Source organism: Grammomys surdaster, unplaced genomic scaffold, assembly GCF_004785775.1.
Source record: "Grammomys surdaster isolate TR1022 unplaced genomic scaffold, NIH_TR_1.0 223, whole genome shotgun sequence".
NCBI classification, from domain to species: domain Eukaryota; kingdom Metazoa; phylum Chordata; class Mammalia; order Rodentia; family Muridae; genus Grammomys; species Grammomys surdaster.
The window spans coordinates 3608692-3632931 of record NW_021604668.1 but is presented as its reverse complement, the minus strand read 5'-3'; the positions used below and the strand labels follow the sequence as shown (position 1 = coordinate 3632931).

General features: G+C 41.5%; 1 protein-coding gene across 1 annotated transcript in view; it reads left to right on the top strand.

Annotated features, from left to right (window-relative positions):
* The window catches only part of Vipr2 (vasoactive intestinal peptide receptor 2), a 68722-nt gene that overhangs the window by 21144 nt on the left and 23338 nt on the right, over positions 1-24240 (top strand). The gene's annotated exons all lie outside the window — the stretch shown is intronic.

The following is a 24240-nucleotide window of genomic DNA, read 5'->3' as shown; positions in this document are numbered from 1 at the left end:
CTTGATTTCTCCTAGGTCACAGTCAGGGAGAATTTCCAGAGACACTGGAAAACTCCTGAGGCCCATTCGGTGCTTCTGAGGGGGCTATAATTAAACCCTGCCTGTGTGAGGCATGGCTTCTGATCCCTCACGCATTCTGTCTGTTTTGAAGAACTATTTTTGTTCTTAATTAAACATTTCAGAGATTCTTCAAATAGCATAAATTTATAATAATGGATTAAAACGTCAAAATATTTTTAATGCAAAAGGCAATAGAAATGATGGGCCAAAGTCAAAATGAGTAATTCTTCTAAATTGCAGCTTACACACTTCAAATACTTTAGATACTAAGTTGCTTCACAGATGCCTTGAAATATAAAACTATGGCAAATATGGTGACATCATAGATACCCTGAGTATGGCACAGATTGCATCTGGGCTCTGGGCATACACACACACACACACACACACACGGCCCAAGCTGAGGTCCCTTGTGAAGGAGTACAGAAACATCTGAGAGATGATTCTGTGTAGAAGACCAGCTCTTTTTTTGTCTTCCTTAAATTGAAAAGTCATACAATATATTCAGATGGTGGTTTCCCTCTCCCATTTCCTCCCAGATTCAACTTCTTCCTATTTTTAAAAAGAACCAAACAGGCAAATTCAAAAGGCAAAGAAACCAGACTTTTAAAAAAAAAAAAAAAGCAGTGAAAAGGCTCAAGAAACACACAGAGGCAGACAGACAGACAGACAGACAATCCAGAAAAGCACAAAATTGGAAACCACGATATACAAGTAAAAGATCAGTAAAATAAAAAATCCCCCTACAAAGCAATATGAAACAACCCTACAAAACACCCCTGAGTTCATCACTCTGTTATTAGATTTAGGACTCACTACACAAGATGGAGCTCATGCCTGATACTGCTCTGGTGGCTGAGAGCCTGAGTCTAGACTAGCCATAGGCCTGGGGAAAGCCCAGATCTTCTTGTCTAAAACAGCTTGAGCTTTGCCTCAGCATCACACTTTCTCCTCAGATTTGTTTTGGGGGTATCTCACTCACATGTAGTCATATTGTCCCATGAAGGTTATGTGGGTAGCCAACACTGGTTTCAAAATAGATTAAGGTAAGTAAATACATGTCACAAAAACCATAGGCTTGACTACATAGGGAAAAATAATAAGATCAAATTGAAGTGCTAGGAATCTCTTTGAGGAGAGATGTTAGGGTCCTTGGGGCTTCAGCATAGTGTCCGGGCTGCCTATATGATTATAACTCACTTGAGAACAAGAAGCCACCTCTGTTATGCCTTCCCACCTGGCTCTCATATAAAAGGATTACTTTGGCTAAATTTTGAAGAGAGCGTTTGGCACTTGTGTCAAGTAGACACATTTCTTCTATATTTTTTGATATTCCTAAAATTATTGATACCTTCCCCTCTCAGAATCCTCCACACTAGGCCACTCTCCCTAATATGGTTCCTCATACTTAACATGGCTGATGGCACAGACCACACCATCAACCCTCTAGCACTATGAAGGCACTTGACCCCTAACAGCCCAATAATAGGCTGGGAATCCTGGGAGTGGAAGGAGGAATTCACAGGGAGCTTCTCTGACAATCCAGAATTGCACAGGGATGTGTCAGGATGGGAGTTTCTGGACATCAGTTCCAGTGCTCACCAGGTGACAGATTCCAGCAGTTGCTCACAGGGACAAAGGCTCATTTCTGTATAGGTTATACTCACTCCATGTTGTGGTGTCTCTGTTTTACCTTGCATCAAAAGGCTTGTATTTCATAGTGTTTCAGGCACATTGTGTGCCAGGTTTAATGCCAGATAGTAGTGAGAAGAAAAGATTTAGGGAAGTCAGAGTAATGTCAGCTGTGGACAAGATGGGTTTGACAACTTGAAAAGGCTAGGCAAGGAGCTACTCCATGGCTGGTGTGGCAGAGAACTTGAATCACAGTTACCCACAGGGGCCCATGGCTGACCTTGCACTCACACAAGTGTGATCAAGAAGTTGCCCTGTGAAGACAGACTGAGTTATCAGTCATGCATACTCCTGTTTTAACAGAAGCTTCACACATTGGGCTTGATGCTTTGCAGCAAACCATTAATTCTCTTCAAGGCCAAAGGAGAAACAAGAGGGAAAGGCTGCCCAGGAATATGATACGGTTCTCCAGATTCTTAAAGCCCCTCCATTGAGAAATACTACCCTAGAGCTGGAAGTTGATACAAACCAGAAAATGAAAGGACTGAGAAGCAGTCTATGAAGATAGCCATCCAGGGAAAGTACAAGCTAATGTCATCTCTATCTCTCAGTCTACAGAGTCCCCTCTTCCCTTTTTAAGAGCCTATCCTGATCCCTCTAGGATCTTAAATCAAAATATTTTTTCTTTAATAAAAATAAAAACCTATCTTGAGATAAATTACTTGCTGAGGTAGAGTAAGAGCTCCACACAGCATAGACACAATTTTTTAGATGACAGCAATCAATGAGCTTCTTGGTCCTCTCCTACCTACAGCATCTCTCTGTGACAGGTGCAGATCCTCCAAAGAAACATTGTAAACCCTGAAGGTTCATGAGGACAGATAGAAAGTCCCACACTTCCAGTGAGCTAAATTCCCAGCTCCTTCACCTACCTAGAGTACAGAAGACAGCTACTGAGGAGAACCCAGGTCATGTTAGGTCAAGTAGCCCCAGGTTCAAATCTTAGAAAACCAACTATTTTCCTGTCAGGACATCAGTATCTGGATACAGATACCCCTGTGAATGTGTTGGACTTGGTAGGGTCTCCTAGCCATTAGATTTGGGTGGTCTGCCAGGCACAAGTTTAAAATCAAATGTCAGAATATTTGATAATAAAGCAAAGACTGCCAGTTCTAGGTCAGCTGCCTTCTTGTTTTAAAATCATAAACTCTGCATATGTATAAAATGCTCAGTGGGATAGTAAGCTACCAAATAATCTCTGATTATTTTCTTACCTTAGAAATTCTACATTAGGGTTTTAAAATAAATTTCTCTCCCTGTTCATCTCACCACTAGAAAGAAATACTCAGTTCTATTTAAAGAAGGTGTGTATGTTAGGAGAAAGGATGTCACGCTGATCATGGGCTGCCTTCCCAATAGCTCCTGAACATGCCTAAAATCACCCTAGAGGTACACACAGGCTCAAGTTCATTCTGCAATCACCCTTGAACTGGGCTTATAATTTTCATGGGAACTGTGACCACACAGACCTCACCACTAGAAACCAGCATTCTCCTAAGCTGGCTACATGGATATCTTTACCATCCTCAAGAAAAATTATATCCTCAAGAGGATGTGTATCCCCAGGAGAGTCTGTGTTCTCAGGAGAGGCCATGTCTTCAAGAAAAGCTTAGTCCCCAGGAAAGACTATGACCTCATGAGAAGACATCATATCCCCATGAGAAGTGAGACACTTTTTGGGAGACTTGGTTCCTGCAGCAGCTGAGCTGGTAACCTAGTAACCTCTGATCATCAGCAGCCAACATTCATGTCTGCTCCTGAATATCTAAGTGACCACTGACCTTCATCACCCCGATGTAGCCTGGAGCCTGTCTCAAATGGATCCAGCAGCTCCACTTCCTCTGATGAAGAGGTAAATGATTGGAGGGTAAACACATTATGAGTATTCTTGGGCTGAGGCTAAAGGAGAAGTCACTGCTACTTTGAGAGCAAGGGATGTGAATTCAGCCCTGATCAGAAGATAACACCCAAGGCAGAACTTCCTGCAAGAAAGACTAGGGATACATGGTCTGCATCTTACCTCTCATGGCCTCTTAAATGACAGAGAAATCTCCCAAGATTTTGGAATTATCTTCCATTGGCAGGTAGAAGCCCAAGCTCCAGACCCCTCCCTTTACCCTAAGACACCCAACCAGATTTAATCAAGACCTTGGAAAGAGAAGTTACAGAGTGGATATCAGTACTCTGTTGCAAGAAGCCAGTGAATATATAGATGTGATGATCCACCCTTCCTGGCAGACTTGCTTCGGGGGCCTCCTGTAGTCTGTGGGAGGACTCAAACTCAGGATTCTGTGTCTTAAGCCACTCAGCACTAGAAAACCTGTTGGCTGAGCCTTCAGCTGGAAGAAATGGTCATTGTTGTAGAAAACACATTTTTTTCCTGAGTAAGGTAAAAGATATCCTTAATTTGTGGATGATTTTTTCATGCTATATATATATATATATATATATATATATATATATATATATATACACACTGTCCTAGTACCCATGAGTTCATTGCCCTTGCATTCACCTAGACTTGGATGCAGAGCAGTGTCCCATGGCTGTTGTGCCGCACAACTATAGTGCCTATACTGAACGTGGAGAGGTGATTTTAGTTATTTGCCCCTAAACAACACCTCACAACAGCTATTACACAGAGCTTACATTGCACTGGTTAGCATAGTCATGTGAATGGCTTAAACATATAAAAGGATTGCACAGGTTATAAGCAAATACTACAACACTTATACAAAGGACTTGAGATCTGCAACTTTTTATGTCTTGAGATCCTGGAAGTTGTCCCCATGCGTCTTAAGGGATGATACAGAGCCTATTTCTCCAGGTCAATGCTTGTGCCTGCCTGGCTAATCATCCTTTCTTATAGTCCCAGAAACTGTGAGGAAGACAATCTTCTTCCTGACCACCAGAACCTCAGAAGCCTCTGTAAAATGAATTATTTTAATGTAAGTATAAACAGTTTATTAATCTGGTGGCTGCATTTCTTTACCTTAGCTAGTCTCTGATAATCACACAGAGAAACCAAGATTTATTTCAAGCTGCACCTCGATACTTGGGCAGTTATATGATTGACCTCCTACACTAATCTGGCTATCTCCCATCCCCATGATACTTGCAATTTAAAATTCTTCTAGCTCTCTCTTCTTCAGATGGTTTCTTCACACAGTATATTCTTAGACCCTGTCCTCCTCGTGGCATATCTGAATCTCCCTCCCTTTCTCTCTCTCCTTTCCCTGAATGATGGAAGTCCTGCCCTATTCTTCTGCCCGACCATCAGGTGATCAACATTTATTGACAAAACACAGAGTAAATGGTGAGAATTATTTGCACAAATAAGATGGAGTGCGGGTGATTATTGACCTAAGCATTACAATGCCATCTCCGGATTGAAACAAGAAATACAGGAAGAGAAATCTGCATTTGAATAATACGCAGTACACAAACACATTATGCCTACAAGCTTCATCAAACTTGAAGCAGTGGCTATGAACCCAGTGGTAGACTTCATTCCCTTGGCTCCAAGCGTTAGCACCATGGCCAGTTCTGCCTGCAGACTATCTCCATCGAGCCTCAGCTGAACTAGAAGTGCTCTCACTTCCATTTTACTGTGTGGGAAAGAGTTGAAAATAGTTGCCTAGGCCACAGACTCCCCAGTAACTGAGGATTTGGATCACCAATGTAAGACATTAAGCAGCAGAATAAGCTTTGAGAAGGGTCGTTACCCTGACTGATGGCTAGTGCATCCAACATGTAGATACAGAAATCTGAGATAAGTAGGCAACTGTTCCCCATCTATAAAATGAAGTCATCAAACAAACCACTCATTTCTTCAAAGTATAATTAGGATCCTAGACCTCACTTCTGATGCACTGTTGGCAGGCTGCTTTCTGTGCCACATCTGAGGCTGTGTTCCTGAAAGTATAGCATGCCACCGGATAGATGTTGTGACTGATAAGGAGCCTTGTTGGAAGCAAGAGATTACCTGGGGAGGAACATAAAAAGGGACAGGGACCATGGGAGTTGCTGTGGCTGTTCAGCTCTCCTTTATAGCTTGTTGGGATATAGACATAGTCCAGAACAGAAGAATAACAACCAATAACACAAACACAAGATACATTTACCTCATGGGAAAATTCATGCCTCCTTGCCAGTGTCTCTGAAAACATATCTCCCCAGCACCGTGTTTGCAGAAGTGGGTACCATGACCTCACTAGCCCTGGGAACCTGGCTAAGATTCCAATACCAGGCATGATTTCCCTCCTATTGAGTGGGCCATAAGTCCAATTAGACAGCTGTTGGTTGCCAACAATATAAGAGAGCTACTTTTTGCATCTTTATGCATATCTTGCCATTCTGGTCATTTCTGTGGTTCATAGGTTTTACAACTGAGAAGGACAGTTCAATTGTTTCCCTCCCTTGGAAATTTTGCATAATATTTTCTGAAACTGTAGAAGCAGAGGCTTTCAGGTCAGATCCAGCTTGAGTCATACAGGTCTTATGTCTATCCTAAGTGTGTGGTTGGTGTGTTTGCTAATAACGCCCAAGCCTCAACCCTTGAGAGACACACAAGGGCTACATGACTATCCTACCAAAAGCACTTTATAGATTCAATATCATCCCAATAAAAATATCAAAAACATTCTTCACAAAACCAGAAAAAAATCTAAAATTCATATGGAACCAGGAAAGTCTTTGGTGGCCAAATCAATCTCAGCAGAAAAAGAGAACTGGAAGAATTGTTATTTTAGACTTCAAGATATATTATGTAGTTATTGTAATAAAGACAATATGGGATTGGTACAAGACAGATATGTAGGCCAATGTAATAAAATAGAAGACCCAAACATGAGTACTTATAACTACAGCTACCTGATATATGACAAAGAGGCAGGTATTTATACACTGGAGAAAAGATGGCATCTTCAACAAATGGTGTCAGGAAAACTGTATTTCCATATGCAGAAAAAATGAAATTAGACCCATATCTAGTACCCTTTACAAAAATTAGATCCAAGTGAATCAAAGACCTCACGTTGAAACCTGAAGAACTGATTCTGACAGAACATATAGGTAGCATCCTATAGGATATAGGTATGGGAAAGGACTTTCTAAACAGGACTCCATTTGACAAGAAGATAAGACAAGAAATTGACACCTAGGGCCTCATAAAACTAAAAAAAAAAATCTGTACAGCTAAGGAAATAATCAACTGAGTAAAGAAGAAACCTACAGAATGGAAGAGAGTCTTTGCCAGATATACATCTAACAGAGAATTAATTATCCAGACTATACAAACAAACAAGCAGAAAACCAAAGATTCAAAAAAAAAAAAAAACCACACACAACCAATTTTAAAATGGACTAGGAATCCAAACAAAGTTAATAAAAGAAATAAAAATAGCTCAAAATTATTCATTATTCTTAGCAATTAGGAAAATACAAAATAAAATAACACTGAGAGTTCATCTTACCCCAGTAGAAATGACCAAGACCAACAAAGTAATTGACAACAAATGCTAGTGAGGCTGTGGAGAGAGGTGAACACTCATTCCCTGTTGGTGGGCATGCAAATTGGCATAGCAACTCTGAAATCAGTATGGAGAAGTCTCAAAAAACTAAAAATTTTAAAAATTTCTATATGGCCCAGCTATCCTGGGTGTATGCTCAAAGGATTCAACATCCTACTAAACAAAAGTTACTCAGCCATGTTCATTGCTGCTCTACTCACTACAGCCAGGAAACAAATACTCTAAATGTCCCTCAGCTGATGGCTGGATAATGGAAATGTGGTATATATACACTATAGAATACTACTCAGCTGTAAATAAAAATGAGATTTGCAGGTAAATAGATGGAACTAGAAGGATTATATTGAGTGAGATAACCTAGATGATCACCTTCCTTTCTTAGACAACATAGTTGTATACAACCAGTCCGGGGATGTCCCTACTACATCAATAAATACTCAAGAAAATACCTTATAGTAGACATGCCAAAAGCCAGTCTAATGGAGCCAGTTCTTCAATTTCCATTTTTCTAGGTTATTCTAGTTTATGAACTAGTCTAACCAGCATAACTGACCCATTGCCGACATAACATACAAGTGCATCACTATTAAATCATAATCTTTTTATTTATTCCCTAATATCTAATGTTATTATCACAATATAAAACGTAACATTACTTTTAAAGTCTTTAAAAAATCTCAAAGACTTTAAAGGTTCTAAAGACTTTAAAGGTTTCTAAAATACCCAAAGTCTCTTAACTGTAGGTTCTTATAAAATCAAAACCAAGTTAAATAACTTCTTACTCCAAAAGAGGATACTCTGGAAGTAGAAATAAGAACAAGCAAACTAAAACTCCAACGATACAAATAGTTCAGTCTGCAGCCTAGAACACACAATCTTCTGGGATCCAAAGAGTTTGAGGGCAGAACCTTTTCTCCAGCTCTGCCATCCACAGCACACACAGCTTGTCTACTAGACTCAGAGCAGCTCTATTCTTCACCTGGATGGTCAACCCACAACCCTGGCATCTCAAATATGCTGAGGCCTTGACTTCATCTGAGCCTACACCTTCAACAGTGTCTTTTCTTATCCTCTTCAGGGATATCTATCCTGCCACATAGTGCCTTGCCTTGGCTTCTCTCCAGAACCCATCCCATGCTGATGTTTCCACTACATCAATGACCTCTCCTGACCTCTCACAGTGCAAAGCCTCAGCTTCTTTCAATGACTCCTTCAATCCTGCAGCTTTCATACCACCGAAGCCAGTACCACATATTACCAATTTCAGCTACCAGCTGGAGATGCAGCCGTGCCTCCCTCTGGACCACAGTTTCAGTGTGCTAACCTGAGGAAATACTTCCCAGGGTATTTCACCCAAATGAAGCTGGTCTCTTGTTAATCATAGTTGATTCTTCAGCTCTAGCTAAGCAGCATTGATTGCCCTATCGAAGCAAAGATTTCATTTCTTTTTGGGGGAATCTTGAAAGTGGAAGTGGAGCTGTCTCTGGCTCGTTTGCCTGCTCTTGAGACCCTTTTCCTCTGACTGGGTGAGATTCCCAGTCTTGATGTGAGGGTTTGTGCCCTATCTTATTGCATATTGCTGTGCCACGTTTCGTTGATGTCCCTGGGAGGCCTGCTCTTTTCTGGCAGGGGAGAGACAGTTGTAGACTATATCTGAGAGACAGGGGAGGAGCCTGGGAGGGGTGGAGAGAGTGAAATCTGTGGTCAGGATATATTGTATGAGAGAAGAATAAATAAAATGCTCTTTAAATTTTCTTAATCCAAAATACCACTTGAAGGAGCACCTAATAGAATCTTTGTTATCCTCTGAAACTTCACAAGCCAAATCTCTACCATATTCATTTTCCTTGGCATTATCTTCCAAGTTCCCTCAATAGCCCATGAAGCTCCAAAACCTCAATGACTTTTCCAACCCAAATTTCCAAATACTGCTACAATCTTCCCCCAAAACATAGGCAGCTACCACAGTAATATTCTACTTTCTGATAGTAATTTTTTGCTCTACTTTGTTTTTTCTTACTGGGATAAAATATAACCAACATCAACTTAAAGAGGAAAGGAGCTATTGTATCTTATATGTTTTAGTCAACAAAGGCCAGGGCAGGACCTCAAGGCAGAAGCCTAGAGACAAGAACTGAACCAAAGACCATTGAAGAATGCAGCTTGCTCACCTGCCCAGAGATGGTATTACACACAGTGGGCTAGGCCTTTCTACCTCAGTCAAGAATCAGTATTCCCGAAGGCCAGTCTGATAGAGGTAATTCCTCAATTGAGGTTCTCTTTTTCTGGATGACTCAAGTTTGTGTCAAATTAACAAAACTAACCAGCACACTGGGCATGGTGGTTATAGAGTTGTAAATGTCAGCTTTCTGTCAGGAACAGTAGAAAAACTCCACAGGATTCGGGAGAAAACAGAAGTAACCCACAACAGTTAGCAGCAACAGCACATGAAGGAAATAGGCCAGCAGTGTCAAAAGACATCCAGAGAGATATTCTTGACATGAAAATTTTGTTGAGCGGGAAACCATCTGTTGCTGAACCAGGAGACAAGACCAAGCAAAGCCTTACAAGAGTGGTCAGCAGGCTTCTGAGGTGTGCTGTGCACGTCATCAGAGATGCTTTTCTCACTGGTTAGGGTGGATAGCTACCTAGCTGGTGCTACAATATACCAAGCTGTCATCCACGACTTGAGGCTAGAGCTGCCACAGCTGCAAGGAAGACAGTTCTGAGAGCTTCTCTACTGATGAAGCTGCCAACTCAGTCATAGGTCAGTCCTGGCCTCTCTGGTTAATTTTATTTTCATTTAATATTCCTCACTCTGCTTTCGACATCCTCTCTGTTGATTGAGATCGTCCCCAGCTGTTAGGTATTACTGATGTTCACATCACATTCCTTTCCTATCTACATGGACATCAGAAACCAAAATCCCTGTAGATTCTTAGAGTGGCTGTAGTCATGTGGTTTTGACTGCCTTGTTTTCATGGACATCACTGACAGCAGAGATTCTGGGAATGAAGAAGGAACCATCACAGAACTACAGCTCAGGTCTGGGAGCCTAAACTTAACAAAAAGAAAGACCAGTGAGCCAGCGCATGCTTTTCAGCCAGCCTTCATTTTCTTGGATAAAGTTTAGCTGGGTTTCAGATTTTTGCGGACGGCCACTGGAGTGGAAAACACTATCCCTCATTTATCCAGTGGGCAGCCTGTGGCCCTGTGATTGTGTCATACAAATCTAGCCAAAGAAGCCACAGTTGTGCTGTTGTGGATAAGGCCTCTTCCAACAATGCACAAGTACATCATCTTGTTGACATCTTCTCCAGTAAATTCTGAGACAGAGGGAACATTGCTTACCCCCAGAAAATACTGACACCAGTTAGAAACAGTCTGTGAACAATTGTTTTAGTTGAGGAAGACGTATTCACTTGATACAGGTGTCAACTCAGGAGACAGCACTATAGGGCTCCCACCCAAGTTAGTTGTCTGTATGGTGAGCATAGAGACTTAACAAATGTTTCTATGGAAACAAAAGACAAACAAAGGCCAACAGTCAGAACAAATGGCATACTGGGAAAATCCCTGGAAAGGACTTCTGGCTCTCAGCTCCCATCACCTCCAAGTTGTGTGGGATGGAGGGGCAGTATTGGCTAACAGTTATTGTAGTTTCAGCTTGAATATCCTTGGTGGTGTTGTCAGGTATCCCAGAACAATGGCTATGTAGCACAGCCTGACAAATGGCATCCAGGATGGGACCGATGAATTCTCTAAAGCGTGTAGTAGCTTTTCTAGATCCAGTTTTCAGCCCGTGAATAAAGGGGCAGCCCCAGTTTCCAGTGATTGCAAATTCTTCTAATGGAATAAAAATGGATGGAACGTTAGCTTGAACACTCATAGGATGATATCGGAAGAAAAAATGGTATAGAGATAAAATGAAAGTCAAAGATACTAGACAGGGCTATTGTTGGGGCCATTGGTGTTCTTTACTAACCAGGTTTCTTCCTGAGATCGCCCACTCCTGCCAAAGGCAATCACAGATGATTAAGCAGAGTAAATCTAGTCTCATTAAACTTGAGCTAATGGGTCATACAGCCAAAGTATTTGCCCAGTCCTGCAAAAGACCTTCAAGTCAGCACCAGTGATGTCCAAGGAGGCTCACTGGCTCTATAAGGTCAGCCATAGCCCATTAGAGCTTTCTGGAAACAAGGAATCTCCAATTAGACTTTTAAAAGCTCCTCTGGGCCAAGGACCCACCACGGTGTCCTGTTAGTGGAGAACAGAACCACCACGAATTTATACAAATCACAGCATTCCACAAAAGTTAGAGTATGCAAGAAAAGCTTCTCAGTTCACTTTGTTTACAAAAGCATACTTTGCCAAAGTTTCAGAAAGCTCCAGTGAAAAGAGAATATGGGTTCTTTGAATCTAGGAAATGGAACATCAGAAAGTCCAAAAAATTATTTCCTGGATCTGTCAGTTTGGTTATTCTGAATATTCCCATCCAAATGAATTAACGACCTTGAAGTTGTCCAAATGCTGTGCTTGCCCATATCCCATGGATCCTCTTGCAGTCTGTACGATAGCTCCTTGCAGAACTTTTGGAAAAGCATCAGATTAAGAGAACAGCTGTCAACTGTCTGTGGTAAAGACTGATGAGGGCCCACTATAAACTATGTGTTACTAGAACTGGCCTGACAGCATGGTCTCAGGACACACTGGGTTTCCAAGAGTCTCATACACTTTCTGGCAGGCCTAAGCTAATGGCATCTATCCACACAGATATAAGGTAAGGGAAGTTAACCATCATCTACTGCAAAAAAGCCTAATTAATTCAATTTCTCTGTGTTTTTATAAACAGAAAGAACAAATTCTTTTGAGCTTGCTAGGAGCCCTCTGGAAAAACTCAAGTTAGTTTGAAATCAAAAGGCTTCATTTAGGATTCAATTTGCAGAAGTTTGTCAAAAACATCAAAAAAATGTAAAAGCATTGTTTAAATAGGATCAAAAGCAGTTGTCTCTTTAAAACAGTGACAGATTTCAAAGGCAAATACAGAAAGTTACATGGTTATTTAAAAGACAGAAAATGTAACTTTTGAATAGTGAACCATAGGAAATTATCTCAATGAAAAAGACTCCTAATCTGATTATTCAGAAGGCAAAGAAAATCCTTTAGAATCTCCTCTCAAGTTGAGGTTTTCCCCTGGGCTTGCATGTTTCTGATAAAGTTCTACCTACATATGCTTACAAACAGTGGATTCCATCAACACTAAACACAAAAACAAGTAAGGTCAAGAAATGGTGGAACATGCTAGTAAAGCCAAAACTGGTCAACCAGCAAGAGGGTCCTGAGTTCAAGGTCACCTTGGGCTATGCAGGTAGATACCATCTCAACAAACACAAAAGAACAGGAAGAGAGACAGGAACAGAGGCAAAGTTTAATCAGCATTATACCTTTTTACAAAAACACATTCTTGGGATGGTGAGATGTCTCAGCAGTTAAGAACACTGGCTGTTTTGCTTGTTCTTTGACTATTTGTGTTAATTGTCTTGCTTGTTCCTTGACTTTGCATCTATTGTATTGCTAGTTTCTCAACCTAGAACTGACCTTAATATTTGCATGTAATTAAAATGGTATAAAAGCAAAAAAGGAGGAGGGGGGATGAGGGTTTCTGGGGGAGTAGGGAAAGGGGATGACATCTGAAATGTAAATAAATAAAATATCCAATTAAAAAAAAAGAAGAAAGAAAGAAAGAAAGAAAGAAAGAAAGAAAGAAAGAAAGAAAGAAAGAAAGAAAGAAAGACAACACTGGTTATTCACCAGAGGTCCTGAGTTCAATTCCCAGCAACCCATATGGTGACTCACAACCATCTGTAAAAAAATCTGATGCCCTCTTTTGACATGCAGGTGTACATGTAGATGGAGCACCCACACATTTAAAGAAAATACAAAAATATATCATTTTTTCAAAAAGGTAAAAAAAACAAGTTATTTTACATACACATTCTTATATTTGCATTACAAAGTCTTACTGTTATAACATTATCTTACAATAATGCTAATTTTAAAATGCTAATAATTTCATATATTACCACAGAAGGTCCTCCCTCCCCTTCTCTGTCTCCTCTCCTCTGTCACTCCCTCCAGCTTTCCATGTGTCCTGATTGTCACACAAGCCCTCTGTAGATTAGCTGGCCTGTAAGCAATTCTTTTTTTGTTTGTTTGTTTTGTCTTTTGCTTTTGGTGTGGCATCGGACCGTTGACTAACAAACCAATTCTCTTCAGTTATCTGTCAGAAAGCAAGATAAACATAAGCTGGACAGCTAATTCTTCTTATTGGAAATTATGCTGATTTAATCCATTTGGTTTTTTTAAACTTTTATTGTTGAAAAATTTTGTAACACAAAGACAATATGACTGTTTAGAAATGTATCTACAACATGTGACACTGCTTTCTGTAAATATAAGTCTTTTTAAAACTAAAAACCAGTAATCTTATTTACTGGAAATTATCCAAATCATAAACAGTTGTACATTTCTGAGCTAATTTGATTTTTTCATTTATGATTTCCACTTTGGGGAATATTTTACATAATTAAGTGCTCATTTTTCTTTAAGTTAGTCAAATGGAATTTTTGGAAATTAGTTTTACTCTGGGTGAGTTTTCATCCAGAGGTTAAAAACATAAAAGACATATAGACAGAAACAGAGATCTCATAAACCCTCCATTTGAAATATCAGGCAGGTGTCAGTAGTATAATAAAGAATCCAGTGATTTGTCCTGAGTAGTTGGGTCAAGGCTGTGCTTCTGGAAGCTGAAATATACTAATCATTCCAATGCTCAACACTCTGAACCATGGATTTTTCATTTCTGTATCATATTGATCCTTTCAGAGTGGCTTTTTCCATAGGAGTTCTATCCCCAAGACATTCAGATGCTCTTTCAAGCCTTCCCAGTAACAGATGTCTTGACTAAGCTGACAGTTCCTCAGAGCCGTGACAGGTCTGGGTTATCCCTTCAGAATTTACCCATTTTTTCCAACAAGGCACAAGACTCTGTTGTATTATAAGCTCCCGGACAAGAGGAAGCCATCATTGCCTGATACACCCTAGTTCAGCAGCTAACCCAAAGCACTGGGAGTTAGATACTTTTTCCACCTCTATTGGGCTGTTGGCTCAGGGACCATGTCAACTTGACCCCAGTTTCACTGGTAGTTAACTGTCAAATGGTAGTTCCTAAACTCTAATAAGGACCTGCAACGGCCATGTGTGGAAATCAGAGATCAGGCTAACATGAAATAAACAATTTGTTAGTGTGGCCTGTGTTGGATTGTAGCTCATCTTGCTCCAAAATCCAGGTTACTAGGCATTAGTTGGTCAATGCAGCCCTGGAGCTAGCTTTGTGCTGTGTCCTTTACCTGCCTTCCAGTACCTCAGCAACAATAGTCACCATAAATGCTTAAAAAAAATGGGTGGAATTTTTCCAATGGGCAGCATGTTTCCCTTTATCTTTTGTTCTCTTTTTGTTGATTCAAATAAGACAAGTTTCTGTATGATTCTGGCCACAAAAATGAGTTTAAGAGGACTTTGTTTTGTTCCAGGCTACAATAACAAAATATTGCAGCTGGAGTGACTTATGCACAGGAGAGATTCATTTCTCCCCAGCATAAAAGCTGAAGTTTAAGGTCAGGGCACTGGCAGATGTTGGGTCTGATGAGACTCCCCCCAGACAGCTACCAGGATCAGGTGTGATAAGCTGGTGAATCCCTTTAGAGTTGCTCTGAGGAAGGACCCATCCCCCACTCATGAGCTCATCCCTCAGGATCTAGTAAAGCTACATCTCCTTATTGTTAAAGATTTAGTACATGGATTTGAGGTGGGGACACAGATACTGAGGTCACAATACCCATAAACACAGAATCGTATTTATTTTCAGTCATAACAAATTTGTTAGTTAAAAAAAAAAAAACAACTATACCAAGTCTGATCACATTTTGTTGATCCCTGATGTAGCTGGAAGATGTTCCATGTTAATTTTTAATTTGCTTTCTTATTTGCTTCTTTCCCTTTCCAGTTTTCCTGAGGGCATTTTCTTTACTTCCTTGCTGATTCAGCACTTCATCCACTAAGAACCTTGTCTTATTTTTCTCCAAATTATTTCCCCATAGACAATATAAGGCAAGTTTAGTAGTACAAATCACAATCCACTTGTTGGCCATTCACAACCTCATGCCCAGCTATCTTGTCTCTCCTCTTAACAACTTTGCACATCAGCTAGCTAGTATACTTGAAACGTATTTACAGGAACTCTGATAAATCAGGTATAATTTCTCACCAAGAAGTTCATCATTCTCCAAGAATCATGTCAACTTTCCTGCTCTTCCCGTCCCATGGAAGCCAACCCTGGAGTCTGGAAGCTCATCCTCACTATAGACAACACAGCTGAGACCCACCTTCAGCTGTCTTAGTGTCCGTTCCCTAGAAAAACCTAGATTTCTTGTCTCAAAGTGGGAGTTGTTGGTTGTAATAGGAATCTTACCTGGGGTGAAGAGTAATAACCATTGTTCTGCACTGGAGTCCTCATATTATGTGGAATCTATCTTGTGTTCAGCTCCTTACTATGGGAATTTTTTTTAAAGTTTACTTATAGGCATTTTCCCACCTGTGTGGCCAATGATTTTATTCTTTCTGCTGTTGCATCGTGGCTTTATTTGTGTATTTGCCCATGCCAAGCTGCGGTTGTGTTTCTCCTTCTTCAATGTGTGAAGCACTTTCCTTCTTCATGTCTTATTTTATGGGTAAAAACTAAAAACTAAAAAAACAAAAAAACCAACGAACAAAAAACAAAACAAAAACCCCAACAGTTTCTTAAAAGCATCAACTTTTAGATAAACTATAGTTGTTGGTATTTCGATCGTAATTCAAGTCTAACCTGGTAATGTCTACAACACAGATTGTTACTCGATCCCTTGAAGACACGAAGCTCTGTTCTTGTTAGCACAGAGCTACACGTTACATACATGTTCCTTAATTAAAATGTATGAATACATGCAAGCCACATTGCATATTGATTTCTCATTGTTTTATTGTCTTAGTGCTTCATAAATATTTTGTTGTCTTATGCCCAAACCTATGGCCTATGTACTTCTTACAAGTACAACTCCTTTCTGGCCTTTGCACCTTTAGGAAAATCTGTTGATTATTTCTGTGCACCAGCTCTGCTCTAGGTATTTCCACATATTAATAAATGAAAGCAAAAGCCTGCTGAGTGTAGCTTCCAGGGGGGGAAAAGCCACCTTTTTGGTCCTCCCATTCCTATGATTTTATCATTGCTTCCTTCTCCTGGCTGTCAATCAATGTCTTGTCATTCCTAGAAGGATTCTTATGAGACCAACACCAGCTGCCGGACACACATTCAGGCATAGATGCCACAGTCTCTCTTCCTGAATAGCATGATTGACACCGATCAGAAGTCCACCATTTGAGATGGCTGGAGATCTCAAAGAAAGAATTTTGGGCTCAGGCTGATGGCTCTGTCAACCCAGATCTGAACATTTTTAACCAGCTCTAGTTCCCTAGAGGATAAACAAATCATATGAAAAGACAATAACTGGCTTTTATAGAGCCAAGATTCAACCCGCACTTCAGCCGCTGTGGCTGGCATGCTGAACTCTGATTGCAACCATGGGTGGTGGTATTGTGATACATCCTTGAGTCAAATGCAAACATACTTAATACTTTCTAGACGTGTGCTCTGCCACAGAAAGCCTGTCTTGAGAGCCCATGGATGATCATTTCTGTGGAAAGCTTCACCTTGGAGCTTCTGGGTCAACTTCTGAAAGAGGAAGCCACTTCCTTACCCTGTGTTTGGTAACACTGTACTTATCCAAAAACCACTGCTTTGTGACACCATCAGAACATCTGCCTTTTCTTAGAAAGGACAAATACAACATTAAACTCTTCTCAGAGTTGTCTTTTGTTACTGTTTGCTGTGGCAGGACCCCAGCTCTACAAGACCAAACTTCAAAGCTTTGGAAATGTTTCCTCACAAAGTCTAGGCCAGCATTTGCTGCAGAGACTTAGCTGTTGCTTATGAACCTTCCCAGCCTTTTGTTGCCAGTTGCACTATTCCTGCGAGGTTCTAGTGGGAAATCACACATTTTCAGATTCCTGGGCAATGACCATGGTCCGAGGATTTTTTAGTATAATGGAACCTTTCCTAGCCCAGTAAGTTGTGCCTGATCTAGGGCTCTAAGGTGCCAGACATTCAACAGTCACCGAAGGGCAACCTGATACAGTGGCTCTAAGTTTATATTCTAACACCGATGAAAATTTAAAATGTGAACTCTGCTTGGAGTATATAATGCTGAAGCAAACTTTATCAACAACAACAACAAAAAAAAGGAAGATAAGTGATAAATTAAGAAAAACTGAGAGACACTCCCAAGTCTGAGAGGGGTTTCCAAGACAAGAAAAGGTATCAAACTATCTTGTGTATGAAGTTTTATGGGACAAAGACTAAGGTGATCTCTATTGATTAATTATCTGGGACCCACAATCTCTATGCATGTCCTTTTGGCCCAACCAGGAGATATCATGCTCAACTCATGTACCCCAGTTAGGGGTGGTAGATGTCCCTTTTGTCCATCTCTGATTGTGCTTCATTAGCTGTTGACCTTGAGTTTTTCTAGCTGTTAGTCATTGCCTAGTGTTGCTCCCTCTGACCTGGCAGCTGTCTAAAATCTCCTCAGTTGTACTACACCCTTTAGTTCTCACAGCCAAGAAGTAGTTGCCTTTGTTCTTTGTTAAGTCCTTGTCTATGGGATGGCCTGCGTCATCTTTTCTAAACTAAGCAGAGGCATCTTGTTAGAAGCCAACCTTGTTTACAATTTAACCTGTTACAATTAGCTGCATCAGAAACCAGGATGTAAGAGGAAACAATAGTGTTTTTCATATGTCCCTCAAGAGCTGGGGCAGGAGGGCAGTTAGCCTGTCTGAATTGGCCAGGGGCCCTGTCCCTTCTCATACCTGTCTGGCTTGGTTATCTTATACCTAAGTACAAGTCCTCTTATTTACTTTTCTCAGTGTCTAGGCCTTGATGTGTTAACCGTTAACCTTCTTTTTAATTATCACCAGGACTCTCACTTGTATGTGTGTGAGCAACTTATGTGGCCCTTTCCCATACTTCCCACAAAGAGCTAGCCCTTCCAGAGTTCCTGTCCTCTCTGCAGATGTAGATATTCACACTGGGCTTACTTGCCCTTGTTGAAAGGCTGTGGTTGAAGTAATGAGACCAGCACTCTGTGGCCTTAAGACTGTATCTCAGCAGGAAGAGCTCTGCAACCTGTGTAACTTCTCAGAGGCTCCAGGTCAGGAAGGAACATGAAAACAAACAAGGCAGCAAGCTCAAGTGGGAGCAAATGTCTGCCTAGTCTGATGTGAGTCGGGTGGAGGTGTTCATGAGAACCAGATAACAACTTAGGATGGTAGCTAGCATGCACTGTCAGGCGGTCCTACCAGAATGGAAAAACTATTCTTCTGTTGGTCCTGGGTCGAGGCCATTGACAACTGGAGCTTGGAGTCCTAAAATGCAGCCACTGTAACTAAGTAACTGATTTAAACTTTATTAACTTCAATTAGTTTAATTTAAATGGCATCACCCAGAAGAGGCAGGTAGAAAGCATCTGCATATTCCTCACCACAGGAACCACGGCTTACCATTGAGATAACAAGATAGACATAAAAATTCTAACATCTCACCTAATTCCTTAATTTGACACACCAAAGTGCACACTCGCCTTGACCACCTGAGCCAAGTTACGAAAGCTACTTGATTTTCTTACAAAACATTAACCACAATGATCTTCCCAGCGCTGACCTCCGTCCTTCCAAGTGTGAGGTATGAGGAACTTCCTTTGGAAGGCCAGTTCTCAATCGAGCTGTAGAGAAAGATGTGAAACAGACAAAACACAAGCAAATCAGCCTGGTGTGTGGCACCACCAGTCAGGACTGCCCTTCTCCTATGGCCTCTGGAGCCCATGAGTCCAGGCAAGAGCCAGGACTTTGAAAAAGAGTCTGCTCTCAGCAGCTGTTGTCTCAGCTCCTTGGGCTAAATGATTGCTGCATTTATTGTCCACATCTCATAGCTCCCAGATCTGTGGGTCATCTTTCATTCCCTGGCTAAATACCATGTTCTAGAGCCTACTGGACCCCCAGGGCCTTTAAAAATCTGTAGGTACTATGTGTTGTGATGAGGATGACAGGTGGGCTGAGACACCAGAGAAACTCAGAAGCAAGAGTCCAAGCAGACCAGCAGGGAAACTGGGGCTGCAGCAGAGGGCCTTGGGGACTTGGCAGAAGAGATAGCTTCTAGGTACAGGGGCTACAGGATGGCTGGAAATAATCAGGGAGTCTTTTTCTGCTGCCCATGTCTTGTAATTAGTGTTGAGGTGGGGCTATTTTGCTTGTTTGCTTTGTTTTTGTTTGGGTAAACTTATGTGCATATGTGTATGCATTGATACATTCCTACTGTGCTTGCATTGATGGATACATGCATGGACGGATTGTGCTGTGCATATGTGTGTGTGTGTGTGTGTGTGTGTGTGTGTGTGTGTGTGTGTATGGATGCATGTATGCATGCATCCAAGTGTATGCACTTATGTATCATGTTGGTGGTGCTGAGTTTGGAACACAGGGGCTTACTCCCACTCCAACAACTGAAATGCCACGAGATTCCACTGCTCTTGTGACTCCCTGCCACCCCTTTCAGCCTCGGTGCCTTTGCACTGGCCAGATTTTTTACCAGATTGCTCCCTTCTTTCCCAAGGCCAGCCCTAATCACAATGTCAAGGTTGCAACTGGCCTCAGCCAGTGTGTGAGTCCTGGTCTACATTCTTACTTTCCATAGTAGGCTGTAACATATCATGTGGTTCTCCTAGCCAGCCTGGGTGTTGGTTTGGGTCTCTGTGATTCCTGTCTCCTTTCATTTCTGGCCCCAGTGGTCACTTGATGATATGTGTTAGGTGAATGAAAGTAATGGATGTCTTTGCTATGAAACCATGGTTGATTAGCCAAGTATGTGAGTTACTCTACTTTCCCATAATGAACAGCATGATTTTAGTATATCTCTGTTCAAATAGTATTCATTTGTTACCTTGGACTGGAGTCATGGAAGCTCAGCTACAGAAGTGATGACACTCATGAGTTTCTGGCAATCCTACTATAATGTTTGTGATACTTGGACTGCACGAAGCTCTGCTGAAATTCCCTCCTCACAAAAATATGTTACATTTTTAAAGGCTCATTAGAAGACACGCACTGGTTTTCCTTGTCATTACCTCCTGCTCTAGTTGGAGCCTTTCCTACTGCCTGAGTCTCTTCTGTCAGTAAGTCACGCATGCATTCTCACATCCCCATAGAGAAGAATGATGTGTTCCCAGGTAGCTGCTGTGTGAGGCTGTCCTGCACCAATGTCAGTGTGTTTGCTGACAGGGCTCCAAGCTCAACTTTCCTGAGCCAAGACTTAGCTAATCAGATGGCCACTCCAGACCTCCCAGGCAGGACACCATGATGAGCCAAGAGGCCACAATAACAACAGTACTCCAGAGTTCTGCTTTGCCAACTACCACAGGCCAGATGAGGGTATGGAGGTAAGGGTGAGAAGGGATGCTTAATCATAACAGGGTTTTTCTAGAAGCACTAAAAGCTCAAGAGGCTCCATATGCACTTAGAAAAATGCACAAGGCCAAATACAATCATGGGTAAACTTATTAAGTACATTATTGGAAGGATACCTGACTGTGGTGGTTTGAATGAGATGGCCCCATTGTCCCCAGTTTGTGGCACTATTCAGGTAGGCTGAGTAGGAGTGAACTTACTAGAATGTCACTGAGGGAAAGCTTTGAGATTTCAAAAGCCATGTACCATTCCCAGTTTGCTCTCTCTGCTTCTTGTTTGCAATTAAAGATGTGAGCGCTCAGCTTCTGCTCCAGCCTCGTGCCTGCTGCTTGTTTCCAAAGCCCTCCTTCATGGATGGATTCTTATCCCCCTGAAACCATAAGCCCAAATAAATTCTTCCTTCTGTAAGTTGCCTTGGTCGTGATGTTTGATCACAGCAATAGAAAAGTAGCTATGACACTGACCAAACAGGGTGTCACAGGGAAATGATCGTGAAGTATAAAGGAATGTGTGGTGGTTTGAGTGAGAATGGCCCCCCAGAGGCTCATATATTTGAACATTTGTTTCTCAGTTGACCAAATATTCAGGAAGGATTAGGACATGTGTTACTGAGGGGTTCGTATTGAGGTTTCAAAAATCCATGCCAGGCCCAGTCTTATCCTGTCTCTCTCTCTCTCTCTCTCTCTCTCTCTCTCTCTCTCTCTCTCTCTACTGTTTGTGGAAAAGTAGGCTCTCATCTACTGTCCCAACATTGTCCCTGCCTACCTGCCTGCCTGGCATGTTTCCTACCCCAGTAGTCATGAGTCACCCTCTGAAACTGTAAGCGAGCCCCCAGTTAGATGGTTTATTTTATAAATTGCTTTGGTTAGGGTATCTCTTCATAGCAGTAGAAAAGAAACTAAGAATATAATGGGAGATGAGAACAAGAGGTCGGGGATGAGGGGGTGCAGTGTGGGGAGATGAGGGCAGTGATGAGGATGGAAGTAAAAGGGGATGAGATGAGGCTCATCGGGGGATGAGGGTGGGGATAAGATAGGGGGATGAAGAAGAGAAGAGGAGCTCAGAGTGAGGAGACTTCTGTGGATTGCATGGAAGGGAAGAGGAAGGAAGGGGGAGGATGAGGTGTGGAAAAGGGAAGATGAAGCATGAGGGCAGAAGGGAGGAAAATAGGAGGCAAGGATGACCACCCTGAAGATGGAGGAGGATTGGACGGACCCCTGTATTCTCTGCTCTTCTGTGACCTGCCCTTTGTGGTACAGCTCCAGTACCCACAAGGAGAATTCCTGAATTTTAAAGTGAATAGGGTGATGCTTTTTTATATATAATTTATTTTTTCTCAAATCATAATTCATTCATACAGGGGTTATATACACAGAAAGGCAGGATGTGGGGAAGGGAATGACACTGGAGTGTGGGTGATCAGGGGGAATACAGATATCATCAGAACCGGGTATCGGCTGGGTGAAGGTTCAGGGGACAAGTCACTATGACTCTGCCTATGACTCGCTTGTCCTTTTATCTAAGTTGGTATTGTCTGCCCAGGCTACCTATTTACAAGGTCTATGACTACTCAGGCTTGTAAATTTCCACAAAAGCTGCCTGTTTACATTAGCTTATAGCCATCTGTTTCAATGTTTTTCCACTGAGACCCAAGACTTGGTGTTAGTAGACATGTATGACAGGCCTATTGCTGATTTTAGGCCTATGGCTGATTTTAGGCCTTCAGTGGGTAAGCAGGGCTGCCCCTGACATCTCCTCCCTTCTCTAAGTATAGAAGGGCTGTGGCAATTCTAAACTTTCGAAGGCGGGGATAGAGGCCTGACCTCCAGTATTTGAAGGGGACCTTGTAATGGCTCCAGTCCCCCTGTCGTTGTCCAGTGAGGCATGAGGGCCATTAGGGTGATGCTTCTAAACATGACTAGACTGACATAGTACAAGCAAACCTACGAGGTCCCTGCATAGCTTTTTATACTGTTTCTATTTATTTTAAGAAGTTCATACATTAGAAAATTTATTTTGATTATGTCTTTTCCTACTAACCTCTCCTCAACTTTTTCAGGACAACTAATCTCCCCTACAATTTCATGTTTTCTTTTTTAATTAGTTGTTGTCATTAGCCCCTGAGTCACATTAATGCATACCACATGTGCACAGGTGTGTTGCCATGCACTGGGACATAAGCCATGAGCTTACCAGGATCCACATGCCCAAAGAAAAGTGACTCTCCCTCTGTCAGCAGCCATCAGCTACCAACAGGCTAGGATGGGTCTTTGGGAACATTCCCTAGTCCATGCTGAAATGTTGGCCAGCTTGTGTTTTTGCAAGGCGTGTGCAAGCAACCACAGCTGCTGCGAGTTGATTTGTTCAACAGCTATTGTAATATCCAGAAGTCAATATTTCACAACTTTCCTACTCCTCCTCTGGCTATTACATTCTTCCCTTCCTCTCTTCCCTGATGTTCCTTGAGTCTTGGATGGATGGAAATAGGTATAGATGGCCTGTCTACAGCTAAACGCCCATATTTACTAATTCTCGGTACTTTGGCCACTTAAGAGAGTCTTTTCATTAACCACACTACCCATTGAAAAAGAAGCTTCTTGATCTAGCTTAAGAGTAGCACAAATCTATGGCAATAAGTATAGATATTTTCAAGACAGTTTAACAACAAGACCATTTAATGAAACACCAGTAGGTCTCTCACTGTGGGCTTATGATCTTCGAAGTCATCATAGGCTTTTGACAAAACTCACAGTACTAGAAATGGAATTCCTCCTGTAGAGAAGACCTGAGATCCACTCAGAAAATAGTTGGTTTGCCCATAATGATCATGCCATTATTTTATTATTGGATACAACTTGCCTAGCAGATCAGTATTGTAGCGAGATACAAAGTTTTTTAAGTTTTACTATAAAGACTTTAAATCAGGGCCAAATATAGATGAAGCTTTCTTCAGACCCTTTGTATACCGAAGGCTCCTGAGATTGCAGACATGTGCCACCATACCTGACAGAGCTTTTCATTGTCCATGAGAGTTAGTAGCAGTAGATATGTCTATTTTATGACTTTTTGACAAAAAAAGATTTCACTCTATATCAACAGGCATATTCTCATTTTCATATAATAATTAGTTTTATCAGAAAATGCAGAGCAGGCAGGGCCTCTGAGAAACTAGAATGGTATAGCCCATTCAGATGTCCTGTGACTGCCTGGTTTGATACACACACACACACACACACACACACAGAGAGAGAGAGAGAGAGAGAGAGAGAGAGAGAGAGAGAGAGAGAGA